The sequence below is a fragment of the Amborella trichopoda genome, chromosome 5 (assembly GCF_054954075.1).
Source record: "Amborella trichopoda isolate Santa Cruz 75 chromosome 5, AtrichopodaSantaCruz75HAP2 v2.0, whole genome shotgun sequence".
NCBI classification, from domain to species: Eukaryota; Viridiplantae; Streptophyta; class Magnoliopsida; order Amborellales; family Amborellaceae; genus Amborella; species Amborella trichopoda.
In genome coordinates, this window is record NC_142340.1 from 39034071 (window position 1) to 39043122 (window position 9052).

General features: G+C 33.1%; 1 long non-coding RNA gene across 6 annotated transcripts; it reads right to left on the reverse strand.

The window, feature by feature from the left end:
- Nucleotides 1–1006: 1006 nt before the first annotated feature.
- Nucleotides 1007–6542, reverse strand: LOC110007153 (uncharacterized). 6 transcript variants are annotated; one of them, XR_002280710.2, is made up of 3 exons: nucleotides 6482–6542; nucleotides 1911–3635; nucleotides 1007–1636 (listed from the first exon to the last, which is right to left on the reverse strand). It is a non-coding gene; the product is annotated as an uncharacterized LOC110007153 (long non-coding RNA). The 6 variants fall into 6 exon arrangements; XR_016055408.1 differs by having other exon boundaries at nucleotides 1911–3640; nucleotides 6482–6524; XR_016055406.1 differs by having other exon boundaries at nucleotides 1007–1719; nucleotides 1911–2066; nucleotides 3084–6524.
- Between the last annotated feature and the right edge of the window lie 2510 nt (nucleotides 6543–9052).

The following is a 9052-nucleotide window of genomic DNA, read 5'->3' on the forward strand; positions in this document are numbered from 1 at the left end:
TATTTTCTACAGAGTGTACCGTAGTTGAATGGACTATGGAATATCATACTCCAAGGTTAACCCATTGTTGGTTACTACTCATGGATGGCTAATATTAAAATGAAATGGTGCCCACAAGGAGAATACACCAAGGTAGAGTTAACATCAAACTATTTGTTAGTGGGAGAGAATGGTGGACTTAGTCTTGTACCATATATCATGGTACATTTGACTATGTTATCTTTTCTTTAGTCCCACCACATTCAAAACCAGAAGCTATAAATTACAAATAGAAATGATCAAATGGAAGTAGCATATTTTTTAAAAAGAAAAGGGTTGCAAGAAAATCCATGGTACCTGTTGTTTCATATATATCCATAGATACACATCCACACAAATATAAGCTGTACATATATGATAAAATCCATCAAAAGTGGTTGTCACCTTCACAAAGTTCCTGAGTAAGGATAGAGCCTCGACATTTGAGACTGCTCTTTTATGAGGATCCACGTAATAGGCTTATGTGACTCTTTGACCACAATCCATGTATTCCTTTAAGAAAAGATGTTCAGAGACTTTAGATGTGCTTGTTCGTGTGTATGTGAGAGAGAGAGAGAGAGAGAGAGAGAGAGAAAGAAAGAGAGAGATGGGAAGCAAAGTGTTGGCATCTACAACATTTAATAGTGTCACCAATATAATATAATACATTACTGTTATACAATAGTATTCTCTCTTTCTTCTTAATTTTAATGTAGGATTACTCTCTATATTTCTTTAGTGCAATGTGTAATTGTTTTCAAGAAGTTCTCTATATGTGGTATCAGAGCTCTCCATGCCCAAAAATCACAAAATACAAAAGAGAAAAACTTGCATAGGAAATACATGGTCAATGGGATTGTGGTATTTACTACAGAGAGAGAGAGAGAGAGAGAGAGAGAGAGAGAGAGAGAGAGAGAGAGAGAGAGAGAGAGAGAGAGAGAGAGAGAGAGAGAGAGAGAGAGAGAGAGAGATCTGTGTACAGCAGATGTGGATATATGGAGAGTTAACACCTTTGATAGAGGAATCATTAAGATTGTGTGGTTCATAATTTAAGACGACAAAATATAAAATCACAGTGAACATCGTGACATGGTTCAAAACATAGCAACACTCCTCCAAGACCTGTCTTCCTTCAATTGAAATCAGCAAATTAAATTGTAATTGTCTAAAACTAGCAGTGACAAAAAATGACAAAATCATTGTCATATGTCAACTTCAATCAAAGACATACATGCCCACGAGCCATTCAGCTATGCTACCTCATATGAGTTGAAATCATATAATTAGTTTGGTTTTTGTAGCCCTCTTCAAGAGCTGTAATTTACTAAGCCCGTCCTTTGACCCCCATCTCATGCATCTATAGCAACTAATTCTGATCTTCCTGAGCTTCTTTGCATTCACAAGAAAGAACCTGACAAGTCCAATTTCGTCCACCTCTCCTCATATGAGTTGAAATCAATAATTAGTTTGGTTTTTGTAGCCGTCTTCAAGAGCTGTAATTCACTAAGCCTGTCCGTTGGCCCCCATCTCATGCATCTATAGCAACTAATTCTGATCTTCCTGAGCTTCTTGGCATTCACAAGAAAGAACCTGACAAGCCCAATTTCGTCCACCTCTCCTGCAAAACTTTTAATCACTACCTGTAGGATTCCATGTTTCCCAAAGTCTCTTGGAACTAGCTTTTGCATGGCATTGCTTGAACTAAGAAAATCATGAAGACTTTAAGATAAGTTTTTTTTAATATTATGAGATTTAACATAAAATTTTACTCATCTAAAGTAAACTACAAAAGATGAAATAGGAAGAAGAAAAGACAAGATAAGCATGCATCTAGAGAAAAAAGACCAAAACTGAACTAATATACTCAAATGAATTCGAGTCAAAATACTCACCTGAATAACAATATCTTGTAAGGAAAGAGAACTACTAAGCAAAATAGCAATTACAGCAGCCTCCAAATCCTTTGCCATATTTGCTTGCACATTCAACTTCTTCAAATTTGGAAACCATGTAGGAAAATTTGCAATAATTACCTTATAGGCCAAAGACTGTAACCAAAAGGAAAGGTGAGAGCAGAGCTCACAGAACCAAAATTGCATGTGTTTCATCGTAGACAAGCAATTAAGAAATACAATCTTCTTATGCAACATAACTCATCCATAAACTTCAAAAGACAGAATGATTTTCAGAAGTTCAAGTTCTGTAAACTAAGCAAGATCCAATTAATTTCCAACATATTTCGATGTAAAGTATACCATATACCAATAGACTATGATTTATGAAAGTCCAGGACTCCATCCACACACGTATGGTTCGAGATAAACTACAGGCACATACGTACATTCATCCAGGTACTATTAACCTCCAACCATCCGTTAGTAGGGATAAATGGTGGATATGGCCTTTGGAGCAACGTATACCACACGCCAGTGGACTATGGTTTGTTTTCTTTACTTTTAATATTGCATATGTAGGCCCAGACTAAAAATTAAAATATGAAATGTCAAAATGAAGTAATATATGTTGTGAAAATGGGTTATAAAATTAATAATAGACTCCCCAAACGATACCTAACAATTCATCCATATGCATCTACAATATGCACAACTTGTAAAAATATAAGTCATTCCATTAAAGGTTGAATTTTACCTTCACAAAATTTGCAAGGATAGAGTTTCCACATTAACCAGGTGGTGTAGAACCCTACCATAGTTTTTCTTTTTTGACACAGTATCCATCACTTCAGTGTCTTGCGTAATTGAGCAATTCAACAACCTTGGAACATTTAATACAGGGCCATAATAAAATACTCCACCAATTAAATCATGAGACAACAAATTTGGAGCATCAATATCTACTGATCCAAAGCTTACAAGGCAGTTATCTACTGTCAAGTTACGAAGCATGTTAGATTCCTTAATCTTTATTACCTCCAAATCCCTACAATACCTTAAGGTCAAGTTTTGAAGAACCCCACATTTGGAGATCAAATTTGTAAGTTGCTTGTCTTGTATATAAACTCCCTGCAGAATAAGAGTTGTAAGATAACTAAATCCTTTGTATACCTTTGGGAGCCCCACAGTGCAATTTCGCAAAGTCAATGTCCTCATGGATTTGCGACTAAAGAAACAACAGCCAGCTTATAGCAAGGCCCTTCATATGCCATAAACTCCCAACGAAATTGAGATCAACTTCTTGGGCCCCACTTCTTGAGAGAAAAGCAATCCACTCATGAACATGGGATTTGAACCTATGAGGGTAGAACAATAGCTTAAATCTTTGAATATGACCGCTGTGATGTTCTAAGAAGTGGTTGATACTCTCCACCATTTGTGCTCTCTTTCCAATCATCGTCTTCCCTTACTTTCTCTTTCCTGATTGCTTCTTGAAGGGAAAGAGGTCTTCATTGAAATCAAGGTCAATGACAAAAGTCCACATGTCTTTCCATCTTTCCTCACTGCATCTTTCATAGGCAAATGGCTTATTATGCAACCAAGAATGCTGTCAGAAAGCTTGCTAATTTGATCAGAGCAGTCCATTTCCATAAACAATCCTTTCTTATTCTTCAATAAAGTTGCATTCAGAGTATGATGCTTCTTTTTCTTCATGTCTGAAGTCTGAACTACACAATTTGACCACTCAAAACATGCCATCACATATTATCAAAGAATAAAACATATATTAATAACTCTGTATCCCATAATAAATCAGTGAAAATTACCCAAGTATCAAGAACATATTTTACGTTGTTAAATAATGAAATTCGAGTACAACAGAAGAAAAGTTGGTTTACAATAACAAGGTCCACCAAGTAACAAACCTATGAAAATCATTCATGCATACTTGGGGAAAATTCTTTAATCCGTTCACATTGGTGCTAGAAGAAACCAATAGAGTTTAAACAAAAAAGAACAATGACCAAGAATGACCACACTCATAGCATAATAAAATTATCTATAACAGAGCAGTACAACATAAGAAGGGCATAGAGACGTTACAGTCATTTCTAAATGTGCTAAAGAGGAAAGTGAAGGTGGGTAGGAGCAACATTGTGGCCATAACATCAATGACAATTCAAAGTAGTTTGATTATGTTAAAACTAGGTACATCTGGATGCTAATGTGGAACTAAAGGTATGAACTAAAATCAGGCATGGTTCATTATAAGCTGACAAGGAAAATTCATTGCTTTTTGTCATGTGAGAGCCTTTTGAGATAAACATGAATGACATGGATTCTGTTCCAAGGGGAATGCTGGTAGAAAAGCAGTAAGAGTAGCAACCCAAGATGTACAAATATATAACAAAAAGAAAAGCAGCAACATTAGAGATATCGTATCCTAGAGAGTGAATATTTCGTTTTTATAGATCGGTAATCCTAGAGGTGATTGAATTATAATCTTAAATTTATGACAATATTATAAAACATAGTTATGCAGATTTCGAATGTGTAGTACCACCATGTTAAGATAATTTAATTTCAGGAAAAACATTCTTCGATCATTTAAGTTTCCAAATGTGCCTTGGTACATGGCTAGGGATTGACAATTCTAATTCCAAATTAATGCTTGAATATAATCTTTTCTTTTCATTGTTGAGTAAATATAATTGCTATTGTTTCAAAAAAAAAAAATCATATGTTCTGATGTTCTCAATGTCAAAAAAAGCAATCTAAGTTATATTCACACAATGATTATCGCATCCATCAAAATGAAAAATTCTTCATGACCTTTCAAGTGAGTATCAATGATTCGGTACAAGACCTAATTGTCCCCCTATTTGTACAAATAGTTGTTTCCTCTGTTTTCATTTTATGATAATTGTTTAAGTATGGCTCACATCGAGTCTGCATGAGGGTGTTCATGGACTCAATTCTTGGAGTTTGCCCCAAAAGGAAACCACTCCAACCTACCCTTTTCATTTTTTCCTCCTATTCCTAGAGGTAGGTGGTACTCCTTGTTTATCATTTATTACCGGTGCTTACAAACTCGTCAAGTCCACTCAGACTTGGCTCCTCGCCGGGACTAGGGTACAATTCGGGTTGATTGAAAAAGAAAATCATAAAAATATATTAACTTGCAGAATTAATGTATAAATATTTTATATGTAATTTGGATATTTTTAACAATTATTTGTGAGTTTTTTCTCATCCTATGCTCTAGTTTTATATTTTCCTCATTTATTAGATTTTTCAAAAATTCCTAACTGTACATCAATTTTTTCTAAATCCAACATTTTATATTTTTTTTCAGCACTTTTTGGACTTTTATTGTTGTTTTGGGTTTATTTTGAATTTTTACTATTTTCCTCTATTCCTAACAAATTTTTGTTTTTTAGTATTACTTCTTTTTTTTTGAATTTTTGGCTCTGTACATGGACTCAGCGAAGTAACACTGCTCGGCTAGAGTCGAGTGCAAGGTCTGAATCGAGTTTCCAAACATTGCTCATCACTATTTTAAGTGTAAAATAAACATGCTGATTTTGCTGAGATCGGATCCTTTTACTGAAAACAGCCTTTAAAATGAAGAATCTAGGTGAATTAAACTATTTCATGGATATAGATAATAGAGATTATCAATCAATAAACAGTTGGCTTATATCTCCTCTGCCAGGCTATCTCATGGGAATTGCTCCATCCATGTCCATTCAATCATTGTTTTACCCATTGTAAGGTCGCTCTATAATATTGCATTGTATTTATATTGGCATTGTATTAATATGAATTGCACCTATAATTTGCATTGCATTAATATGCATTCTATTTTTGTAAATTTGCAGTGTATTTATATAACCTTATGCATGAAATAAGCTTATTTCTTTCCATTCTTAAAAAAGGGGTGTATGGTTTTCTCTTCCACATGCTTCAAGAGTGCTCAAAACTTCCAATGTATGTTTTAATTAACAAATTATATATTGGGCTTTCCATAAATATCAAAAAAATTTATGCAAAAGCCAAACCCCAAATCATTCAAGTTGAAAATAAGTATCCTATAACTACTGCAAAACTCAACTAATCTTTGCATGTTGATAAGAAGTCTGTATGAAGAATAGGGGTGTGCTATTTTTAAAAAATAAAAAATTGAAGAATAAGTGTATATCTCCAATACTTGAATATGTCTGGTTATTGCTTCTGTTTCACTTCAGGTAATGTCAAGTATATTGATGAAGACTGAAGAGTAAGTAAATTTTAGTGAGAAAAAGCAGTATCACTAAATCAAACCAGCAAAAATGTGTGTGTGTGAGAGAGAGAGTATGGCCAATATTATGCAGAAAGGAATCCCTTGGTTAGAGTGAAATACCATATATTAAACAGCATACGCAAAGGCAAAAAAAAGAGTGAAATACCATATATTAAACAGCATACGCAAAGGCAAAAAAAAAAAGGAAGGAAGAAAAAAAAAACAGAAGAGAGACAGAGGGAGAGAGAGAAATTCCATAAAGCAAATTGGAAGGACTTGACCATACCTAAACTTGATGACAGAGAAACCCACAAGGAGAGCTCGGCTTTGGTGTTTATCGCAATTCCACCGAAATATATCGGCAATGGATATTTGAATTTCAAATTTTAGCTCAATTTTGGATAAAAAGAAACGGCTATATTTTGATGGTAGGAAACATATCACTTAAATGCATGAATAATTTGACCAAATCAATGGTCAAATCATCCAAGTTAATTTAAATAAATTTCTATGAGTCCATGTAGAAATGAGTCACCTCTTAAAAATATATGTTTGAGATGGATTTTTGGACCTAATTTTAAAAAAATATAATATCTAAAATGGAGATCATGAATGGAAATAAATAAATAAATTTTAAAATTAAAAATAATAACTATATTAAGAAAACTTTGAACCCTTAATTTCAATTGTGTTTAGATGGACCACTTATTTGCATCCATCTTTAAGATGTATGTTTTAAATCTTGAGGACCGCAAATGTAGAAAAACAAATTTTTTTAATTTAGTATTAAAATGATTATTTTATCTCTTCAATTTTTTTAAAAAATACCCAAATTACCCCTTTAAATTTCTAGGATCATGAAGGGCCTTTTAATAATTTGATACCACTTAAATAGCTTGAGCGATTAAAACTTCGGAATTCAGAAAATGAGTCTTCGATAATAAAAAAAATGAGTTCTCTATCACTAGCCCCTAAACAATGGCGGGTAAATCATCATTTTGCTTCAGTAATATTGATAATACTTCTCTGTATCCAGAATACAAAACACCGATTTTCAATTAAAAAAAAGTCTCGAGATTCTAAATTCAAATGATATAACCATCATTTTACTTTTGCTATTTATTTGGAACGTAATTTGATGGTTAAAATCAAGTTCAAATTTGCAACCCACTATAATTATCAATATCATCATCATCATTGGAGCTTGAACAACTTAGTGTTTTATGGTCATTTGGCTGGTCCATCCGAAATGATATAAAAACCCGCTTTTCGGATGGTCCATGTTAGGAACATTGAACAATATATTATGATATGAAATATTTCCGGATTCCAAAGGCTAAAGGAGGAGGGGATTCATGTGATTTGGCTTGGCCACTTAAGTGAGACCAAATTCAGAATCCTCCAACTCATGTAGCTCCAGGAATTAAATAGGAATAATTTTGATATTTTTAAATAAAATTTTCCTTGTGGTGTTTAAGTGAAATGAAACTTATAGAGTAACTATTCTAATGTTAAATGATTATTTGATCGTCTTTAGGATGTTGGAAATTGATATGATCATTTAAGTAAGGAAAATTGTTTCATGCGGATCCAAAGGTATAAAGCATCCATCTTAAAGATGGATGCAAATAGGTGTTCAGTGTAAAAACAAGTATAACTAACGGTTTAAATGTTTTCTTACTATAATTATTATTTTTTATTTTAATTTTTTTTTTTTTTTCATATTTATGATCTCCATGTTAAATATTATATATTATCTAAAACTTAAGATCATATATTTTATTGCCAAGCCCGCATTTCTACAATATGCAGGCTGGTCGAATGGAAACTGTGTCCTTTAAGTAATATTTTCTTTAAATATTAAGTCATCACACAATACAAAATTTTAAAGGGATGCCTTTATATACATCTTCACACACATATAATTTAGAAAAATTCATCAAAATACACCTAAGAATGTGTTATTTAACATTTGGGATTGTATACTATGAAACCATTTATTTTTTGTACAAGGAGGTCACAATTGATACTAACCATTGGATGTCAAACTGGATGGCTTGTAGTTCGAGAAATTTTTTTTTTAACTTGATGTCTAGTCAACGATACACTCACAACCATCTAATTTGAAAATTAATGGACAAAATTGGTGCTGAACTCATTGTATTAAAAGTAACTTATTTATTTACATTCTATTTCTTAACATTTTAAGTATTTATTTTGATTTAATTTCAAAAGATCCCATCAATATGCCCTATGGGTTGGAATGGTCAAAATATGATATTAAGCTAAAACTATGGATGGTGATGTCAAGGTTAAGATTTTTATTTGGGAAAATATCTTCATATACCCTATTTTTATGTTTCATTTCACAATAGATTTAAAGTTTTAAAAGATATTTTGAGACATAAAAATTGTAGATTTTATTTCTTTTAATCCCCTAAATCAATTTATATATATATATATATATATATATTATTTTTATGCCAACCAAATCTAAAAAATACATGTCAAAAAAGCTATCATCTCAAACTTATGTCTCTCTCTATCCTCGTACCGTTCACTCACTCCGTCATTCCCATCTCTCTCCCCTCCCCTCCCTCTCTTTTTCATGTTTCCCATCTCTCTCTCTCCCCACCATCCCTCACTCTCTCTCCCTTCTTCATGTTTCCCATCTCTCTCCCCTTTGTTTTTACGAACTTCACGTAACCCACAAACCCAATCCCCTTTGGGTACCTCCTTCAATGGAGGCTTGAGACACCAGAGATGAAAACCTCTAAACATTCATCACACTTGATTATCACAGCTCTCTCTGACATCAAATAAACCCTACCTTTCTCGACCTCTGGATCCTCACCAT